The 21,118-nt window shown below is 36.4% G+C and overlaps 1 protein-coding gene across 2 annotated transcripts in view; it reads left to right on the top strand.

Moving 5' to 3' along the window:
• Positions 1-3,123: 3,123 nt before the first annotated feature.
• Positions 3,124-21,118, top strand: part of tmcc1a (transmembrane and coiled-coil domain family 1a) — an 81,954-nt gene continuing 63,959 nt past the window's right edge. The window contains exons 1-2 of one of the 2 annotated variants that reach the window (XM_059333892.1): positions 3,124-3,494; positions 4,790-4,858. The gene's annotated coding sequence lies outside the window, so the exon portion shown is untranslated. The remainder of the gene's footprint in view (positions 3,495-4,789; positions 4,859-21,118) is intronic. The other variant, XM_059333893.1, reaches the window with a different exon arrangement.

Below are 21,118 nucleotides of genomic sequence, written 5' to 3'. Positions count from 1 at the left end.
CCAGCTTTAGTTACTTTTCAGGTCAAGCTATAACATGAAAAAATATGATACATTCAAAATGATTAAGCATGTTTATATATTAAACCACAAAACAGTATATTAAGTAGTTTTAAGTAGTATTATCCCGACTTTGACAACAGTAAAATAATGCTTACATAAATGCACAAATAATAATACAATAACATATTTGGAATATAAATGAGGCCATTCTGCATAACCAGTACTTTAATTTTGATACTTTGAGTACATTTTAGATTTAGATTTAGATTTAGATTTAGATTTGACTTTATTTATCCCACAGCGGGGAAATTTCTTTGTTACAGCTGCAGAAAATCACACAATATTAAGATAAGATAAAAAACAATCTAAGAAAAGACATTTAACAATATACAAAATATACAAAATAATAATAATATACTATATACAACTTAGTGCAAATTAAGTGGAGAATGTGCAGAGTGCAGATTATATGCAAAAATGTCCAGATTGTGAAGGGTGCTGATACTTTTGTACTTTTACTGAAGTAAATTTTGAATGCAGGACTTCGTAATTCTGCAGTGTTAGTATTTTTTACTTAACCCATAAGAACCCAGAGCTATTTATCCTGAAAGGAAAGTTATGGGGGATATACAACAGAACAAGTGGACCACATAGAACACATTTATGATGAAAAAAATACTACCCCTAAATGTCAAAGATCTGAGATGTGACATATACGTTACATTTGGCTTTTATGGTAATTATGTTTATATTTATGTTTAGAATATTTCTTATTTTAAAATATAAAAAAATAGACACATTTTCTGCTTACAGAGACACAAATTTGCCTTTTTCTTTGCATCTTCACAACATTTATCAAAATTATGACATTAATAGTGCTGTTTAACAACAAATTATTTTTCAGATTTGTTTTTAAGTAGCATAATAATAATAAATCAATAATAAATAGAAAAAATAACCACTTTCCTTTTTGTTTGCATCTCCATAAAATATATATCAAAATTGTGACCCTAATTTAACAAGTTAAATACAATACAGGACATTAACGGGTTAGAATTGTTAAATGGGTTTAAACTAGCCTAGTCACCAAAAATACGCTTTTTGAAATTATCTACTTTTTCACATTTCTTTGAAAAAGAACATAATGAGTTAAGGTGAAGCATAAAGCTGAATAAGGGAGATTCTAGAAGATTTAAAGTGTTTGTTACACGGGTGTCACCATAGGTTCTTATGGGTTAAGTAAGGCAGTAGTTCTCAACCTTTTCGAGTCGCGACCCCCAATTTAACATGCATGTTGTCCGCGACCCCCGCTCACTGAACACAATCTCACACATAGTTCAGATCACCAAAAAAAGAATCAAAATGACCAAAAAAGGAAACAAAATGACCAAAAAAGACACAAATTGACCACAAAATGATCAAAAAAGACATAAAATGACCGAAAAAAGCCAGAAAATGACCAGAAAAGACACAAAATGACCAAAAAAGACACAAAATGACTAAAAAAAGACACAAAATGACCAAAAAAAGGAAACAAAATGACCAAAAAATACACAAATTAACCACAAAATGACCAAAAAAGACACAAAATGACCGAAAAAAGCCAGAAAATTACCAGAAAAGACACAAAATGACCAAAAAAGACACAAAATTACTAAAAAAAAGACACAAAATGACCAAAAAAAGAAACAAAATTACCAAAAAATACACAAATTTACCACAAAATGACCAAAAAAGACATAAAATGACCGAAAAAAAGCCCGAAAATGACCAGAAAAGACACAAAATGACCGAAAAAGACACAAAATGACCGAAAAAAGCCAGAAAATGACCAAAAAAGACACAAAATGACTAAAAAAGACACAAAATGACTAAAAAAGGAAACAAAATTACCAAAAAATACACGAATTGACCACAAAATGACCAAAAAAGACACAAAATTACTAAAAGAAGACACAAAATTACCAAAAAAGGAAACAAAATTACCAAAAAATACACAAATTGACCACAAAATGACCAAAAAAGACACAAAATGACCAAAAAAAGACACAAAATGACAAAAAAAAGACACAAAATGACAAAAAAAGGAAACAAAATTACCAAAAAATACACAAATTGACCACAAAATGACCAAAAAAGACACAAAATGACCAAAAAAAGACACAAAATGACAAAAAAAAAACTTTAGAGGGTTAAATAAAGAAATATTCAAAATAAAATTGGAAATATATTGTCTGTTTTCCACATGAAAGTTACAGGAGAATACTGATATTAGAGGTGGACAAATCAATATTTTTGCTAATTGATATTGTCCTATGAGAAGACTGATAATACTTAGCTTAGCATAATAACTGGAAACAGACAGTAATGATGTTTTTATTTAGATATGGGAATGTGTGCAAAGCCAGAGAGTTAACTATGACATTACCTTCAAGAAGCTGCTTATGTTCACTGTTTTTCATTAGAAATGCCCCAATCTCATAAGCAAACTGCTCGTTCTGCAACATTGTCTTGTTTTCTATGTTTACAAATGTTAAACACAAAAGATACAATGTGTGTATATTGTGTAACAGATTTTGCTGCTTTTGATGGACATAAGCCAGTTGTATAGGTTTTAGTGGCATCTAGCAGTGAAGTTGCAGATTGCAACCAACTTAATAGAAATAATTAGAATGTTTGCTTATAATAAGTGCTGGTTAGAGAACTCCTACATCATGCTACAGTGATGACCAAATGGGGGTGACAAAAAAATCATATACTCTCATCTCATTTATCTTAAATGGATAGCTGGGGCTTTCATATCAAATTAATAACAACAATAATGTTAAGTTGGAGACTTAATTTAAAGAGACAACCAAAAAGACTAAACCACATGAACACTTTAACACAGTGGAGACAGAGCTGACTTCCAAAATGATTTGGCGACCCCCAGAAATCATCTCGCGACCCCAATTGGGGTCCCGACCCCAAGGTTGAGAATAGCTGAAGAGAGGGATGTCAAACAACACATTTGTCCAGTGCATATTATGAAGTTCTGTTTGGCCCTTTTCTTTGGCTTACGTCGTGCGTCATGACGTCAGAGCTGGGCGGGCAGAGCGGAGCGTGGGGCGGACGGGACTCGGAGGAGGGGAGCCGCTCCGCTCGGTAAGCGTCTGTCAGCTCCAACAGTTTGCTATCACCCGAGTAAGTGTGAATATATTTTTAGTTTCTGTCTTTCTGGTTTGTTTTACCGCCACTTTGTGCCTCTGTGTGATCTGTGCCGCGTGTGTGTGTCGCGAGGAAAAGCTGTTAGAGTCGATGTGGATATTTCATCGCACTAGCAGCACTGACACTAACGGGACTGTCAACCTGGGTCCCTGAACGCACCGCCGCTCACTGACAGCACTGCTGCCACTAAACTTACAATTCACACACATTATTTTAAAGCTTTACTCATAATTTCACATCATACCTGGAGGCTCGTCTGTTGTTCCTGCAAATCTACAAGACGTCAGGTACGTTTTTACCGTTCATCAACTTATCTTTCATAGCGGTCGCTATATTTCATCCCCTGTGGTGTTATCATAGCACTCACATGCTGCAGCATTTTATTTATTTATTTATTTATTTATTTAAATCTAGCATATCGTCACCCTGTTTAAATAATCGCCGAACTCATTTTTTCAAGTTTTGCAGGAAACACAAAAAACTTCACCCAAAGTGCAACATATGACATTTATTGATCATTTCACTCAAAAAGGATGTAACAAAAGATGGCTAGTGGCATAATAGTAATAACACTGTGTGTAAATTATGTAACTTAAGAGAAAATAAATGACTTAGGCAATTTTTTGAACATGCCTTTGTGACTTAAGCAAGATATGGTAACATTTTATTTTGAAGGGGTCTACATAAGAGTGACACAAGCCTGTCAGAAACATGACATGACATATCATGAGCATTAATGGTACTTCAAAGTGTCATTAATGTTCATGACACATCCCATGTCATGTTTATGACACTCTTATGTAGACACCTTCAAAATAAAGTGTTACCATATCTTGCTTAAGTCACAAAGGCATGTTCAAAAAATTGCCTAAATCACATTTTATTTTGACGTAGGCATAATAAATACGCCTAAGTCACACACTTGACATAGGCCATTATCTTAAAGGGGTAAAATCACATGATCTGATCAACTGAGGATGGAGGAGATTCTACCATAGGTGGCTATGAGGAGATGATTTAGGCAAAAAAAAACAATATTGACAAAAAATGACGATTATTTTAACAGGTTTTTATCATTGCTAGAGAAATAAACAGAAAAAAAACCCCCAATATAATCCGTGGCTTCTGTAAGTATGTGCTTTCACATCATCCCTTTTGCTCGCTTGTTATGGATTATGTTGCATAATACAAGTTGTGAGTGGCTAAAGTGTATATTTTCCAGTTAATGCATGTTTTTATACTGCCGTATTAATGTGCCTCTTATTATATTACACAAGGTCCTGGCAGTTGCTGCCTACACAAGTTTTATTTTCAATTGGCTAATGCAATTTAATGGGCTATAATGGTGACATGTCATGACCCGGAGAGGACGGACATCATTACATCTGATGCCTACTATTCTTCACAGACGAGCACTTTTTCCCGCAACCTATTATTATCAGTGTCTGGGAGACAGACAGAGACACACACACACACACACACACACACACAGGCAGAGAGGCAGGGAGGCAGATGCAGAGACAGCAAGGAAGAATTTAGAGGATTACAGTTTCCATCTCACTTTGTCTTTCCTTTCTTTAAGGTTTGTGGGCCTGACGGAGCAGGTTGTCATGAAGGAAATCCACTCCAGCATCCAGATTATGGATTGAAGGTTTGTTTTTACTCGTACTGATAACGGCTGATAATCTCTCTTTCCATCTATGACCATTTATATAATCTGGTGGTTCTGACAGGGCTCTGCATGTACAGTATATTTACACACACACACACACAGAGTGCTTGAAGTGATGAATCCACTATCTGCTCAGCTTACTCTGCTAAGTGGCTGAGAGCTTGCTGCCCCTTCAGGGCGCTGCTAGCGCAGCCATTCATGTCTCACTCCCACAGTCAGACCACCACGATGACGCTGCCCTCCTCCTCCTCCTCCTCCTCCTCCTCCTCCTCCTCCTCCTCCTCCTCCTCCTCCTCCTCCTCCTCTTTCTCCTCCTCCTCCTCTTCTGCTGCACTCACGTTGTGCCTTCTCTGTTTGGAACTGAGCTTAGATTTGAAAGTCTTTGTAAGAGTGCAGGCTGTTTGTGTGTGTGTGTGTGTGTGTGTGTGTGTGTGTGTGTGTGTGTGTGTGTGTGTGTGTGTGTGTGTGTGTGTGTGTTTGTGTGTGTGTGTGTGTGTGTGTGTGTGTGTGTGTGTGTGTGTGTGTGTGTGTTTGTGTGTGTGTGTGTGTGTGTGTGTGTGTGTGTGTGTGTGTGTGTGTTTGTGTGCATGATGCCTGCAAAATAGAACTCGGTGGTGTTGAGAGATGGAGTTGCCTCCTCCACTGTAAGACTTTGCTGTAAATTTACAGTCAAATTCTATCAGTAACTTGCTGTATTATGATTGTACAGTATATTGCTGTGAAAGCAATGCATTGTGGGAGTTTTCATGATTGCTCAGGCATTCCAACGATCAAAATTATACACTTATTTTCAGGAATTTACTGTTTTCAGCTGTCAGGAAAATCAAGTCATTATTTTCGAAAAGAAGAAAAGTTTTATTTTATTTCTTTTTTGTCTGGGCTGAAATAATCACAATGTGTTGTTTTTCCAGCAATCCTAATATAGAGTTTAAATGGATTAGTTGTTACATAATTTAGAGTTAAACATTTAAATGTCAAGCTATTTTTTTTCTGCGTTACGAGACAGTTTGTCAGTAAACGGACCTGTATTTCTATAATACAGTAGAGGTACTGTACGTTTTACAGTAACTTACTGGAGAAACTGCTGCCAGTAATTTACTGTAATTTTACAGTAAAAAGTTTTACAGTGTGACTTGTGATCAGCGACATGTAAAACTTCAGCATTGGATGGTGTAAAGATGTGCTGACCCCAGGTCAGATCACAAGATGTGCACAGCCTGACTGTCACCGGGGCTGATTAACTAATTGTTTACGGGAAGCCTGCGTTTCTCACACTGCACTGTTAAAAATCTTCGTAGAAATAACAGTAAAACACTGTCAAATACATCAGAAATAGGGCGTAAAATGAAAAATTGTATATCACCATATTAGACACTTTTAATTAATCAAAATCAAATCAAAGAATAGCACAAAACTTTTACTTTTTTCTGCCATAAAGTGGAAGAAAACACACAGTTTTGCTGTAAAAATATAACATTTTCATGCAAAATTTGTGGAGAAATACCATGATGTGTGAATGAATGACACAATTACCCTAAAAATAACAGGAATACTCAGTCTAAATTATAGTTTTTGCTGATATTTACATTTAAATTTAGAATAGAAAATCCACTCACTGTAATTTTTACGGTGAAGTTCTGGCAACCACAGCTGCCGGTATTTTACCGAAATTAAACAGATTTTTTTTACAGTGTGACACTGGATTAGAAAGATGACATGCAGTGGATTACAGTTAAAACCATGATGAATTATAACTATTCATGTACCATTTTGATGGAGATGTCTGTTATAAAGACTTTAGATGTTACTTGGAAATATAAATTATTGACATTTAGGGCAATAATGTGAGTTAGCACAACAAAGGAAGCCAGTTGTCTGCTCAAAAACAAGTTGGTGAGTTGTTGTTACTTATATCTTTAAGTTGGGGTTCACAACAAGGGACAATAGTTCTGATAACTCTTATTTCTTTGTTGGGAAATTCAGTCATTGGTGAAAGCTAGCGGCTAACTGATGCTAGCGGCTAACTGATGCTAGCAGTGCTAGTTACAGCTACAAGAGTAGCCATTAGCGTATCAATGCTAACTCAAAATTGTGGTCACAACATTAGCTGACATTCACAGCGGCGTTACAATCGTGCCAGAGAAATTCAGAGTTGAGCAAACTCAAAAACAAAACTTAAAATATTTAGTTTAATTGTCCAACTTAAAATTTTATCGAAGTTTGTTGCCTTGAAATTTCGAGTTCACCCATCTTTTCTTTTTTTGCAGTGCATGCATGGATTATTGTTCTGCATGCATGAAACTTCTGCAAAAAAGATATGACATTGTAGTGTTTGTTTACACAAGTTACATCTCCTTTGGTATCTGATTATTGTTAAAACATAGACAGGTTATGTATGTTGGCCATAAAATTGACCTCTAAATTCCCCATGGGTGTGACTGTGAATGTGACTTTGTCAGTGTATGCACACAGTATATTTTGCAGATTTTAAGAAAATATTGAAGAGAAACAAACACAATTCTCTTGCCTTGTGCCTTATGCTTGGTTGCTGCAGATGAAAAATACAATATGTTGAGTAATGTAGAGCGAGAAATATACTGTAAAGACCTGGGTTACATTTTTGGAAGTGGTACAATACCTTTGGCAGTGTAAGTGGGAAGCTGGCAAGGGCTCATGTGTTTGTTGCAGAGCTAGAGTTGGTGGTGGTGGTATCTAGATTGTAATATGTGAACAAAGCACATGGCTGTAAATGCACAGTGGCATATATAGCTGACAGAACAGGGGAAGGTTCTATGAAATACTCTGTAATGTTGCACATCAGCTTAATCATTTAGGTCTGAGATCAGTAAATATCTAGTAGAGATGCACATGTAGATTTCTTTGGTGAATCCAATTGACCTATGGCTAAGCCACACCCCCAAACGCGATGAGCCAATCACAGTGCGCATAGCTAACTCAATACACTCGGACATTCTCTGCTTCCACATCCATTGAAATGCATTGGAGTTAGTCCGTTTTCAATCATTTTTATGTGTTTTTTATTGAGATTTTAAGTTTAAAATGGTCAAACGGTGTGCATGGGGTACATGCAACTCTGACACAAGGTATAGCCCAATAATATGGGAGCAGTAACCCGGTTCCCTATGGCAGTGATTCCCAACCGCTGTTCCGCGGCACACTAGTGTCAATATCTATCAATATCAAATCCAGCGACTCCGTCTTAATGAGCGCTAACGAGGTCGGCCGGCTCGTTAACAAGAGCCTCTTGTTAAGGAGCCGGCCGACCTGTTAGCAGCAGTTAGCTACAGTTAGCTTACAGTGTGTATGTGCTAACAGGCTAACAGTTAGCTCTGTAGCAGTACAGTGTGTATGTGCTGCTGCTGCAGGAGGTGTTAGCTTAGCGATCTCTGTTTGTTTACAACAAGCAGCAGAATGAGCGGTGTCAGTGGGGTGAAAAGACGAGTGAAACCCTCTAACCTGTTAATGAAGGCCCTTTTGGTGACTTCCAGATGATATTTCATTTTTCTGTCTCCAAAAGTGATTAATTGCCTCCTGTGAAATTGCTCTGACTGTCACAGCTGCCATAGCAACCGTCACCGAATGTTGACAGTTTGTCCGAGTGAGTGGAGGGGGCGGGGCTTAGCCGTAGGTCAATTTTCTGTCTTTCTAGGAACTATGTTTCTCCCAAACTGCACCAGGTTACAGGACCATCCCTCACTCTGAAACAAAGAGAGAAAGTTGCCAAGTTGGCAACACTGTCTGTGTGTCTGTCTGTGACAACAGTTCATTATTGTCTTAGCAGTGTGAACCATGGTGCATGTGTGTAAGGTTGACCAGCACAGATTGACTCTATCTGAATCTGATTGGTCATCGGTCACAGCTGATCTACACTGTAAAAAAAAGTCTGTTTAATTTACGGTAAAATACCGGCAGCTTTGGTTGCCAGAACTTCACCGTAAAAAATACAGTGAGCGTATTTAAATGTGAATATCAGCAAAAACTGTAATTTATACTGAATAATCCCATTACTTTTAGGATAATTGTGTCATCATGGTATTTCTCCATTAATTTTACATGAAAATTTTACATTTTTACAGCAAAACTGTGTGTTTTCTACAGTTTATGGTGGTAAAATTTAAAGTTTTATGCTATTCTTTGATTTACAGTAATTAAAAGTATCTACTACGGTGATGTACAATGTTTTATTTTATGACCTATTTCTGATGCAATTTGACAGTGTTTTACTGTAATTTCTACAAACATTTTTACAATGTAGCTGAAAATCATCTGATTCCGTTCACCGACTGATCGATTGGTGCATCTATAAAATGTGATACATCTTTATTGATAATGCTCAATACTCAACATGAACCCAATTAACATTTCCCATTGACTGCGTCATAATACTAGATCATGTTTTGTGAAGTTGTGGTTTCACTTTATGTAAAGTTATTGGTTGCGGTTCTAATTTTGTTGTCCTAGTTCCCCAAACAAATTATGTAAAAATACTCAGCAGGAGATTTAAAAGGATTCAGATGCTCTGGGTTTTTGTTCTAAACCAAAGGTCAACCATGGCTAAAGAGGAAGTGTTGTATCTCAGAGAGGAAACATTCTTTTTCCTTTCTATCTCCCTTACTCTCTCACTTTCTTCCTCTTCCAGCAGGGCTTTGCTGTACTGTGGCTTCATTTAGATGCCACAGGCTGAAATCTTTTCTTGTCTTCTCACTTTTTTTCTTCCAATGGCATCAAGTGAAATGTCTCGCTGTACCATCATGCTTATCCTGTAACTGTGGAGAGACTGGCTTTATTCTCTCCACTAGGACTTACTCCCACACTTCCAGAATGAAGGTGAAATTCCTTTAAAAAAGCTGTGGTTTCTAGTGGCAACGGGCTGCCTGCTTCCCTCTGATCCCTTCCTGTTTGAAGACAGAGACAGAAAAGAGCCAAGGGTCACAAGAGTTACACTATAAAGTAGGACACAGGTCCATATTTTAGTTCAGGATAAGTTCACAGAGGATAGCAAATCAATTAAAACACTGTTTCTTTGAACCTTCAATGGAGGATTATGCTTGATTTGTCTAACTTGGAAAGGTTATATGTACTTATCCTAAATAGAATCATGGCTGGCTGGAGCCAGTTGGACAAAAGGAGGCTACACCATGTTAGGAGGCCAGAAAACCAGTCATGCTAACAGAGAAACCAGTTACCTGGACCTGGTCTCACAGGAATCCGTGAAATAGCCACGGATTCGCTTAACTCAAAATCCGTGGAATAGCCACGGAATCACTCATATTTCCGTGAAACTGACACGGATTTCGCTACAATGCAAGTTAATGCCAGTCATATCCCGTGGCTATTCCAACATACAAAGTGATTATGTACATTCACTGAGTGAATATTTAGAAAATAAAACATATATTTCTTGCTAGAAATGTGATCAAAATCCATTTTTATGCAGAAACTAAGTCAAAATATTAATTTTTTTCACTAAAAATGGACACAAACCAATAGGAAGTTCCAAAAAAGTGCTGGATCCTTCATTCTCATAATTCAACGTGCAGCATATTTCCTTAAGTTTCCCCCCAAAAAAGACATCAAATGACTAAAAAAAGACACAAAATTACCAAAAAAAGACACAGAATGACCAGAAAAGACACAAAAATACAAAAAAAGACACAAAATTACCAAAAAAGACACAAAATGACTAAACAATCCCAAAAAATGATCAAAAAAGACACAGAATGACCAGAAGACACAAAATTGACACGGACACGGATTTGGCTACAATGCAAGTTAATGCCAGTCATATCCCGTGGCTATTCCATGGATATTTGTTCCTATTGGTTTGTTCCAAGTCACGTGACTTTCAAGGTCCCGGCGGTCAGAACAAAAAACATGGCGGACAGTTCTCTCATTTTTAGTGAAAAAATCAATATTTTGACTTAGTTTCTGCATAAAAATGGATTTTGATCACATTTCTAGCGAGAAATATATGTTTTATTTTCTAAATATTCACTCAGTGAATGTACATAATCACTTTGTATGTTGGAATAGCCACGGGATATGACTGGCATTAACTTGCATTGTAGCCAAATCCGTGTCCGTGTCAATTTTGTGTCTTCTGGTCATTCTGTGTCTTTTTGGATAATTTTTTGGGATTGTTTAGTCATTTTGTGTCTTTTTTTGTAATTTTGTGTCTTTTTATTTTTTATTTTTGTGTCTTTTCTGGTCATTTTGTGTCTTTTTTTGGTAATTTTGTATCTTTTTTGGGGGGAAACTTAAGGAAATATGCTGCACGTTGAATTATGAGAACACTTTTTTGGAACTTCCTATTGGTTTGTGTCCATTTTTAGTGAAAAAAATTAATATTTTGACTTTGTTTCTGCATAAAAATGGATTTTGATCACATTTCTAGTGAGAAATATATGTTTTATTTTCTAAATATTCACTCAGTTAATGTACATAATCACTTTGTGGCGAAGATCTCGCCAGAAAAATATGACTGGTTTTGAAAAAAATGCTGTAAAATAAGAATGCTTTCAAAAATGGAAATGTTAATCGTTAATTAATGAACCCTCTGGGGGTTTTTGAGCGTATTTGCCCTTTATATACCACATTATATTTACTATACCCATGTTTGGTATTTGGTATTTTCTCAGCACAACTTCAACATGATTTGACAATTATTTTTTCACTTTAACCCACTTTATTAACATATTGAGCCCAAAATACACAAAAATCATGAAATCTGAAATAAAATTACTATTTTTGACGATAAAAACCATATGCAAATATGCTCAATGAACTGTTTCAGACCTGAAAAATGTAAACATAGGTTACAAATATGAACATGTAAAGGTTATATTCAAATATAATAAAACTAGATATAAAAAATACCATAAAAACATGTTTATTTATAGGAACAGTGTTAGATGATTAGACTCCTTTTTTCCATTTTTAGAAAATGCCACGCCTGCCTCGTCCCATCCTACTTTTACACTTGAATATATATTTTTGTGCTATCAAATTAAAACGATCATATCTTTGGTTTTACACATTATCTGATCATGATTAACAAAATGCAAAGTGAGTGAACAGAAGAAAAATCTAGGTATTTTTTTCCACACCTGCCTAAGACTTTTGCACAGTACTGTATATATTAAAGTCATGAATTTATCAAAAAAATATTAATATAAAATAGAATAATGGCAGTCAAATAAACAAAATACACAATAGCAATGAAAATAAGTGTGCCACATGAGATCAATTTAGTATATTTTTAAAAATAATTTTCATTAATATTAGCAAGGCAACATAAAGGTATTGGGGGACAAACAGGTTTTGTGTTATTTAAAAGAAAAAATAAATTGATCATCCTTAAGTCAGCCTCCAGCAATTCTACAGGAAGTTAACTGTTTCCTATTGTCAACACCAAGTAAAACTACACTACTGGTCAAAAGTTTTAGAACACACCAACTTTACCAGAATTTAATTGAAAATGATGCAGTTTAATGTCTCAGTGTACTCTGAAATTAATGCACATTTGCAACATTTAAAATTCTTTATTGAGCATGATAGTGTTTTGAAAGTTAAAAAAAGATTCAAAATCACATTTTATGTTGGACTAAAGGACTAAAAAAAGACTCAAAATGACCAAAAAAAGACACCAAAAGACACAAAATGACTAAAAAAAGACACAAAATGACCAAAAAAAGACACAAAATGACCAAAAAAAGACACAAAATGACAAAAAAGACACCAAAAGACACAAAATGACTAAAAAAAGACACAAAATGACCAAAAAAAGACACAAAATGACCAAAAAAAGACAACAAAAGACACAAAATGACTAAAAAAAGACACAAAATGGCCAAAAAAAGACACAAAATGACCAAAAAAAGACACAAAATGACCAAAAAAGACACAAAATGACCAAAAACAGACACAAAATGACCAAAAACAGACACAAAATGACTAAAAAAAGACACAAAATGACCAAAAAAGACACAAAATGACAAAAAAAAGACACAAAATGACCAAAAACAGACACAAAATGACTAAAAAAAGACACAAAATGACCAAAAAAGACACAAAATGACCAAAAAAAGACACAAAATGACAAAAAAGACACCAAAAGACACAAAATGACTAAAAAAAGACACAAAATGACTAAAAAAAGACACAAAATGACTTACAAAGACATGAAAAGAATTCAAAAATGGACAAAATAGCCCAAGACTCCATAGAGTTAAGTTGTTAACCCATTTCTTGTTCCCTGAAAAAGGCCTACTTGTATAATTCTGAAATGTACATTATTTTCCAGTTTTGGTTAAGCTTACCTTTTTTTATTTACCTCTGGCAGTTCACCACTTACCTTTGGACCCTTTCAAGCTGTTCATTTGACTTGAACTGCTTGAATTTCAATAAAAAACTGGAAAAATTGGGGTGTTCTAAAACTTTTGACCGGTAGTGTATATAAAAACATGTAGCACTGGGTCCAGAGTGAATATCTGAGCACTTTAACCTAACTTCAGTGTCGTGCAGCAGCTGGTTGGACCTCTCTGTTTACCCGGTGCTGATGCTGTGCTGCCCTGTATTTCTTGTCCGTGTGCTGACAGTATCCACTGTCCTCAGTCATGAATTTGTTTTTCACTGGCTGAGAAAATGGACGTGTCGTGCGAGAGTGCGTTCCAAGTTTCTGTACCAAGTTATGTGCTTTGGTGCACGTAGAGCTTAAAACTAATGGCAGAGTTCAAACATATCAAGCCCTGACCCATTTGTTTCAGTTTGTTTACATCTTCTGAACTTTATATGCCAGATTTTGGATGAGTCAAGTGAAGTTTTGAAGGTCTTTCAACATTAATCTTCTACCGAGACTTAATTTGATATTGTTGACCCTCAGCCTGATATCATGCTGATGGTCAGAGCTTGAAGATGTGCTGATCCACACTAACCCCCCTAGTGTCTGGTTACCTGAGCTCACAGATCTGACTGGAGAGTTATTTAAATAGGTGACGATGAGGAAGATTTATATCTGACTGTGTAAAGTTGTTGTCACCTGCTGCCAGATGCCTTCTGACCTGATTACCTGGGAGCTTTCTCTCTTCAGTGTGTTGTCCCTGACACACATTCCTTTTCCCATTCCTGATGGCTGTGCTCAGCCTTTAACACAATCTCTGGTATGAGATCCAGCTGGTGTGTAGGTGGTTTCCAGCCTGTTGACAGGTGATGATGCCTTGCCAGAGCTGGTGAAATATGAACTATGCTGGCTGAGTTGGCCTGGTCACTATTAAACACCTATCAGGCTAGTAAGTGAAGGCCACTTTGCAGGGCTTGAAATGTAAAACATACATACTAATTAGGGCCTCGGGGCAATCTCCCCAGCACTGGTCCCATACAGCAATATCTGTAGGGACCAGTGCTGCACTACTGTTATACTGTGGATTTCTTCTTCTTCCTCTTGCGGACGCAATTTCGTCCCGCTACTAGTCAAGACAAATTATATATCAAAACGTGCGGTTTGATCGGGATCGGTGTGCTATTACTTTTCTCTACAGAATACAAATTTTTCGCGACGTAAGTCGCGAAAAAATGCTCAAAATTTTGCATTGAAATGAATGGGACGGCCGACAAAAAATGAGCGAAAAAGAACAATCATTGGAGATTTTTAAACGTCTACTTCTCCGGCATAATTTCACCTAGAGACTCCATTTAAACTTTAAACAGTAGACACAAGTCTTGTGTATCGGTGTATTAATCCACGTTTCGATAGGTCATATAGTTTTTTATCAATCCCTGTTCAATGACCATGATCATTTTTGGAGAAATTCTGAGATTATAATGGGTGTGTATTGCACGGAATGTTCGTGTCACAGTGTGTGATGTCATCGCCAGAGTGTAGAGGGAGAGAAGAAACTGTCAAAAAATAAATTTGAAAACTGCGCTCCAGGCCGCAAATTCCACTCTACAGAAATAATTTATACATAGAAACGTAGGAAAATTTGTCTTCTCCCTCACAATCCTCTGGTAAAGCTGTCAGAGTTATAGTTTGGGCGTACGATGCAGAGATGCGCCACCAAAACCACCAACAGCCTCATTGGCTCCCATATTAAAAACGCAGGAAGATTTCGGAAAAAGGCAAAAAAACAGTTTTTTTAGATCGCTCTAACAAAGATATTTTTTAATTTTTCTTTAAAAAAAAACATATGTAGACGTTCAGGAAGAACTCAGGACGCTCAAAGTGAAGTCGGATCAATGATAGGTATTATGGTTTTGCCAAAAATGCTTTCTGTTCGAGACCAGAAATTTCAGTCTGTCCACCTCTGCTGTCACTATGCCGGAACAGGTGTCAGTTAATTCTGTTGATTGCTTTGATCTTTGATGTGATTACAGTTACAGATACACACACACACACATGCGCGTAAGTGCACACACTCCTCACACATGCATACACATGCTTCAAACACACGCACACACACACACACAGTAACTTTATGTGATTTTAATTACACACACACACACACATTTACATTTACATTTAGCAGATGCTTTTATCCAAAGCGACTTACAGGAAGAGTAAAAACAAACAAACAAACACACACACACACACACACACACACACACACACACACACACACACTTTGAGGTTAAAGGGCATAGTTTTAAATCTCTGACGAATCTCATCATAGTGTACACACACCGGCAGTAGCCCCCGTGGCCCTTTCAAAATTTCCCCAGAGGAAATTTTCTAGTTCCTCCTCTTGTCCATTGTAAACCATTGAGAACATCTTCCCTATCCTCAGCTCAGCCACATCAGCTCCATGCTGAGTATTGTTGTAGTTGTAGTCAACATGAACCAGTGTCACTTCATGCACATGGTGAATTATTCATCAGGTCTCTGCTTTAAACAAGGCTTCCCCTGTAAACTTATAGCTCCATCCAGCATGTTTAACATGCAGCCTGATGACTCACCGCCAGGCTAATAATCATGTAGATTTGTTCATTGTCCCACCTTCTACGTTAGAGATACTTTAACCCATAAGAACCCACGGTGACACCCATGTAACAAACACTTTAAATATTCTAGAGCAGGGGTCTCAAACTCAAATTACCTGGGGGCCACTGGAGGCAGTATCAAAAGGACCAAAAACATCTGAATTACTTAAAAAAGACACAAAAAAGACACAAAATTATTAAAAAAGAGACACAAAATGACCAAAAAAGACACAAAATGACTAAAAAAGAGACACAAAATGACAGAAAAAAACTAAATTACTTAAAAAAGACACAAAAAAGACACAAAATTACTAAAAAAGAGACACAAAATGATCAAAAAAGACACACAATGACTGAAAAAACACTAAATTACTTTAAAAAGACACAAAATGACCAAAAAAAGATACAAAATGACAGAAAAAAACTAAATTACTTTAAAAAGACACAAAATGACCAAAAAAGACACACAATGACTGAAAAAAAACTAAATTACTTAAAAAAGACACACAAAAAACCCCACAAAATTACTAAAAAAAGACACAAAATGACAGAAAAAAAATAAATTACTTAAAAAAGACACAAAAAAGACAGACAAAATGACCAAAAAAGACACAAAATTACTAAAAAAAAAAGGACACAAAATGACCAAAAAAAGACACAAAATGACAGAAAAAAACTAAATTACTTAAAAAAGACACAAAAAAGACACAAAATTACTAAAAAAGAGACACAAAATGATCAAAAAAGACACACAATGACTGAAAAAACACTAAATTACTTTAAAAAGACACAAAATGACCAAAAAAAGACACAAAATGACAGAAAAAAACTAAATTACTTAAAAAAGACACACAAAAACCCCCACAAAATTACTAAAAAAAGACACAGAATGACCAAAAAAAACCCCACATCATAAATATGTTCTGCGTGGTTCACTTGGTCTGTGATATTTATTTTATGGATAACTGGCTCTGGGTTCTTATGGGTTCAGCCCCGTACAGCCATCATAGATCAACACAATAGTTTCTCGGTGGAGATGAAAACAAGAAAAGTCTCTTTGTTTCTTCCTGTTAGTAGTCTCAGATGACTCAGACTTTCTTTACTCAGTGTGCCACCTGTTGTTCCCTTTGTGTGGGTGTGTGTGTGTGCAAATGTATAGTTTTTATTGCTGTTTTGTGATGAACGTTTGGTATTTGTTTTCACTGCATGGCTGAGGGTGATAACAATTGATGTAGTTACAGATGGCTTCTGTTGCCTAGGAGATCAAATTAAATATGAAATATTAGGTAACTTCCATATCCACATTTGACATTTTTGCTTTATTTAAGCTGAAAGCTCGGTGTATCCAGGTCAGTTTAACACAGATACAAGGTGCACAATCATAGTCTTCTTGTTAGCTGTGCAAGCAGCAACTAAAATAAAGTTGTGCAAGCAACTTTATGTGTTTTTATGCACACTGTTCATTGCACCTTATTTGTTTCATAGCACCAACATTTTTATACTGTAAATTCATATTTATTCTGCACTGGAATTCTACTCCTTCTTTAGACACTTTATATTTTGGTGTATTTTTATTGTATTTTTATATTTTATTGCTTGAAGTATGCCTAGGTTGTTCTTTTTATTTAATTGTGTTGTCATTGTCTCTGTGTGTAATGCTGCTGCTACACTGTAATTTCCCAGCTTGGGATAATAATAATAATAATAATAATCTATCTATCTATCTATCTATCTAACTATCTATCTATCTAGATCAGATGTTTCATTCTTTTCCTTCTGGATTACAAGTCTGTGGTGTCATTAAGAACACACAGGTGTGTGGTTGTGGTGTTTATGTCTGCATGTGATTGTGTGTCTTCTGGTTTGTCTTGTTGGAGCTGGAAAGCTGAGCACAGCTCTGGCAGCAGGGCCTCCCTGTGGGTTTCATCTTGCACAATAGGGCGTTGTGCCTGCCTTTGTCAAGGAACTACCTGCCATTCACCTCCACATCCACACACACTCTGAGCTGAACCTGACACGGCCAAACAAGCCGTGGAAGGGTTGCCTTTGAACCAGTCTGGCCTCCTTCACTCCCTCTGTAACCTTCTATCTATCTCCACTTAGTAAACCTTTCAGGCACCATTACGGTGTGTTCAGACCGGACGCGTAGCGAATTTTCGCGTCACTCGCGCGAGTAAATAACTTGCAAATTTTCGACCAAATATGCCGGCCGGCGAAGGCTGCTAATGCTAATGCTAACTTTGTAGAGAAGTAGCTACAACAGATAGCTGAAATCACATTGTCACAACTTACCAGGCAGACCGGTGACCTCACTCACCCTCCTCCAGGCAAGATCTTTATGGTTCCGGTTGCGGTAGGAGGGTGATGATGTGTCAAAAAGCTCGGGAAGCCCACAGACCGCAACAATGAGTTTCTCCTCCATTTTTCCAGAGTAGGCGGGTTCCCGGGATGCATGACGTCACTGTCGTCCAGAATCTCAACGCTGATAGGCTGTCCCAACACAGCGTCACGCGAATATTTCGCCAAAGTTGAATTTATTGAACTCACGCGAATTCGCGTTGTTTCATTCGCGCCGCGACATTCGCGTCGCGCGAAACCCGCGTTTCGCACCGCCGGCAAAAATTTGCGTCTATTTGCGTGTTTGCATTGACTTTGTATGTAATCTTGTCGCGCGAAATATTCGCTACGCGTCCGGTCTGAACACACCGTTAGTGATTTTCATTTTTCACACATGCACCATCTCAGAACCCATCGGCTCTCTGTCTGATGCTAACTTAGCCTCTGGTGGCCAACAGTCTACACTGCAAAAAAAGAAAAGTTGGGTGAACTCTAAATTTCAAGGCAACAAACTTCGATACAATTTTAAGTTGGACAATTAAACTAGATATTTTAAGTTTTGTTTTTGAGTTTGCTCAACTCTGAATTCAGATTGTTGTCAACTCAACTGTAAATTGTACTAACTTATAATTTTACATTGTAATAACTTTTAATCCTTACTTCTGCTAACTTCTGCAATGTGCTGAATCGGCACGATTGTAACGCCGCTATGAAATGTCAGCTAATGTTGCGACCACAATTTTGAGTTAGCATTGATACGCTAATGGCTACTCTTGTAGCTGTAACAAGCAGCGCCGCTAGCATCAGTTAGCTGCTAGCATCAGTTAGCCGCTAGCATCAGTTAGCTGCTAGCATCAGTTAACCGCTAGCTTTCGCTAATGACCGAATTTCACCGCTTTCCCACATTTCCCAACAAAGAAATAAGAGTTATCAGAACTATTGTCCCTTGTTGTGAACCCCAACTTAAAGATATAAGTAACAACAACTCACCAACTTGTTTTTGAGCAGACAACTGGCTTCCTTTGTTGTGATAACTTACATTATTGCCCTAAATGTCAATAATTTATATTTCCAAGTTTTACCAACTTAAATCACTGTTTTAGGCCAAAAAATACAAGTTGGCTTTTTTCCAGTGTAGTTGGTAGATATCTGCATAAAGACATCCTCTTCTGTGCAGCAATCGTTGTTTACGGCCTGATTAGCAACGAGACACAAGAATGCAGTTAGTGTTGAGAGACGACCGGATTGTTTCTATGCGTTTGACTGTAGATGCTTTTTTTTTAGCTAATAAAAAGCTTAAACCTTTTTTCAGATGATAGGCCAATGTTTTTTTGTATTAAGATGTATTGTTTTCCTAAAATACAAGAAAACAAAATAAGCACAACAAGATAAAATGTTGTTATCATCCTTATTGTTGTTTTAAAATCAGTATGAGGCCAAAATTTCACAATCATTGCATCCATAATTTCAGCCGATTCATTCTACCTCTTTTTTTTTAGACTGTTTGGCCTGTGAAGCATGATACGTGCCTGTAAACCAAGGTTCTAATAGTTTTGGATTTTTCATTAGTTTTAGTTTTAATTTCGTTGTGAATTTTTGTTTTCAAATTCAGTTAGTTTTTAGAGTGAGTTTTCTAGTTTTAGTTTAGTTTTTATTTTTTGAAAATGCTTAGTTTTAGTTTAGTTTTTATTAGTTTTAGTGTTAGTTTTAGTTTTTTTGTAATGGGTATGTGCTTTCATTTCCTTTGGTTTATCATCTCAGCCCCAATAAGGTTATTAACTCTTACAGTTCTGGGTGTTTTGTATTTTTAACATCCCAGTCTCAGTAAACATATTCACCATGTGTTCCTGCATGTTCAAATAGAAACACTGAATTATGAATGAAAAAAGTTGACAAAAACGAAAACTAAGGACATTTTCACTATCATTTTAGTTAGTTTTAGTTAGTTTTGTAACCACAAAATACAGTTTCAGTTAGTTATCGTTTTTGAAAAAACTCTTGTTTTTATTTTTATTACAGTTAACGAAAATGTTTTTTCAATTTTAGTTTTCGTTCTTTTGTTAGTTTTCGTTAACTATAATAACCTTGCTGTAAACGTGACACTTTTAATACCAAAACTTCATCCAGTTGCCTACAGATTCTGCATTTAAGTGCAGATGTCTATTTATAGAGATTTAACATGCACTATGTCCCAGGCAGGCGATCTATATCTAAATTCAGACAGATCATCAGTGGAATCAGTTAGTTCGCTCCATGTGAAAGGATCTTCTGTTACCCTGAACATTTCACATCCCTGTAAAATGTTTCTGAGGACTTGAGGTGGGAATTTAGTGACACAGATACAACACAACTCACATTTACACATGCAGGAAAAGTTCTGAACATTTCAGGGACAGACTGCATGTAAAAGAGGCTCAGCTCTCCTGTGTTGTGTCTCTTATCACACTCTGCAGAATGCTGAAGTCATCTCCTGCACTGTCACAACTGACACAACTGTGCTATTCACACACACACACACACACACACACACACACAGATAAATACAATAACGATTGTTCCTGTTTCCTGCCTATGCTGTCATTATGCAGCTGCTGAATGAGATATGCTCCCACTTCCATCGGTCAAAGACGTCACGCACAAACACACATATACGTACGTACCAAGGTTATTATAGTTAACGAAAACTAACGAAATAACGAAAACTAGAATTGAAAAAACATTTTCGTTAACTGAAATAAAAATAAAAACTAGAGTTTTTTTAAAAACGATAACTAACTGAAACTGTATTTTGTGGTTACAAAACTAACTAAAACTAACTGAAATTATAGTGAAAATGTCCTTAGTTTTCGTTTTTGTCAACTTTTTTCATTCATAATTCAGTGTTTCTATTTGAACATGCAACACATG

This window comes from Centropristis striata, chromosome 5, assembly GCF_030273125.1.
Source record: "Centropristis striata isolate RG_2023a ecotype Rhode Island chromosome 5, C.striata_1.0, whole genome shotgun sequence".
Classification (NCBI taxonomy): Eukaryota; Metazoa; Chordata; class Actinopteri; order Perciformes; family Serranidae; genus Centropristis; species Centropristis striata.
The sequence above is the reverse complement of the archived record's forward strand: the minus strand, read 5'-3'. Positions and strand labels throughout refer to the sequence as shown.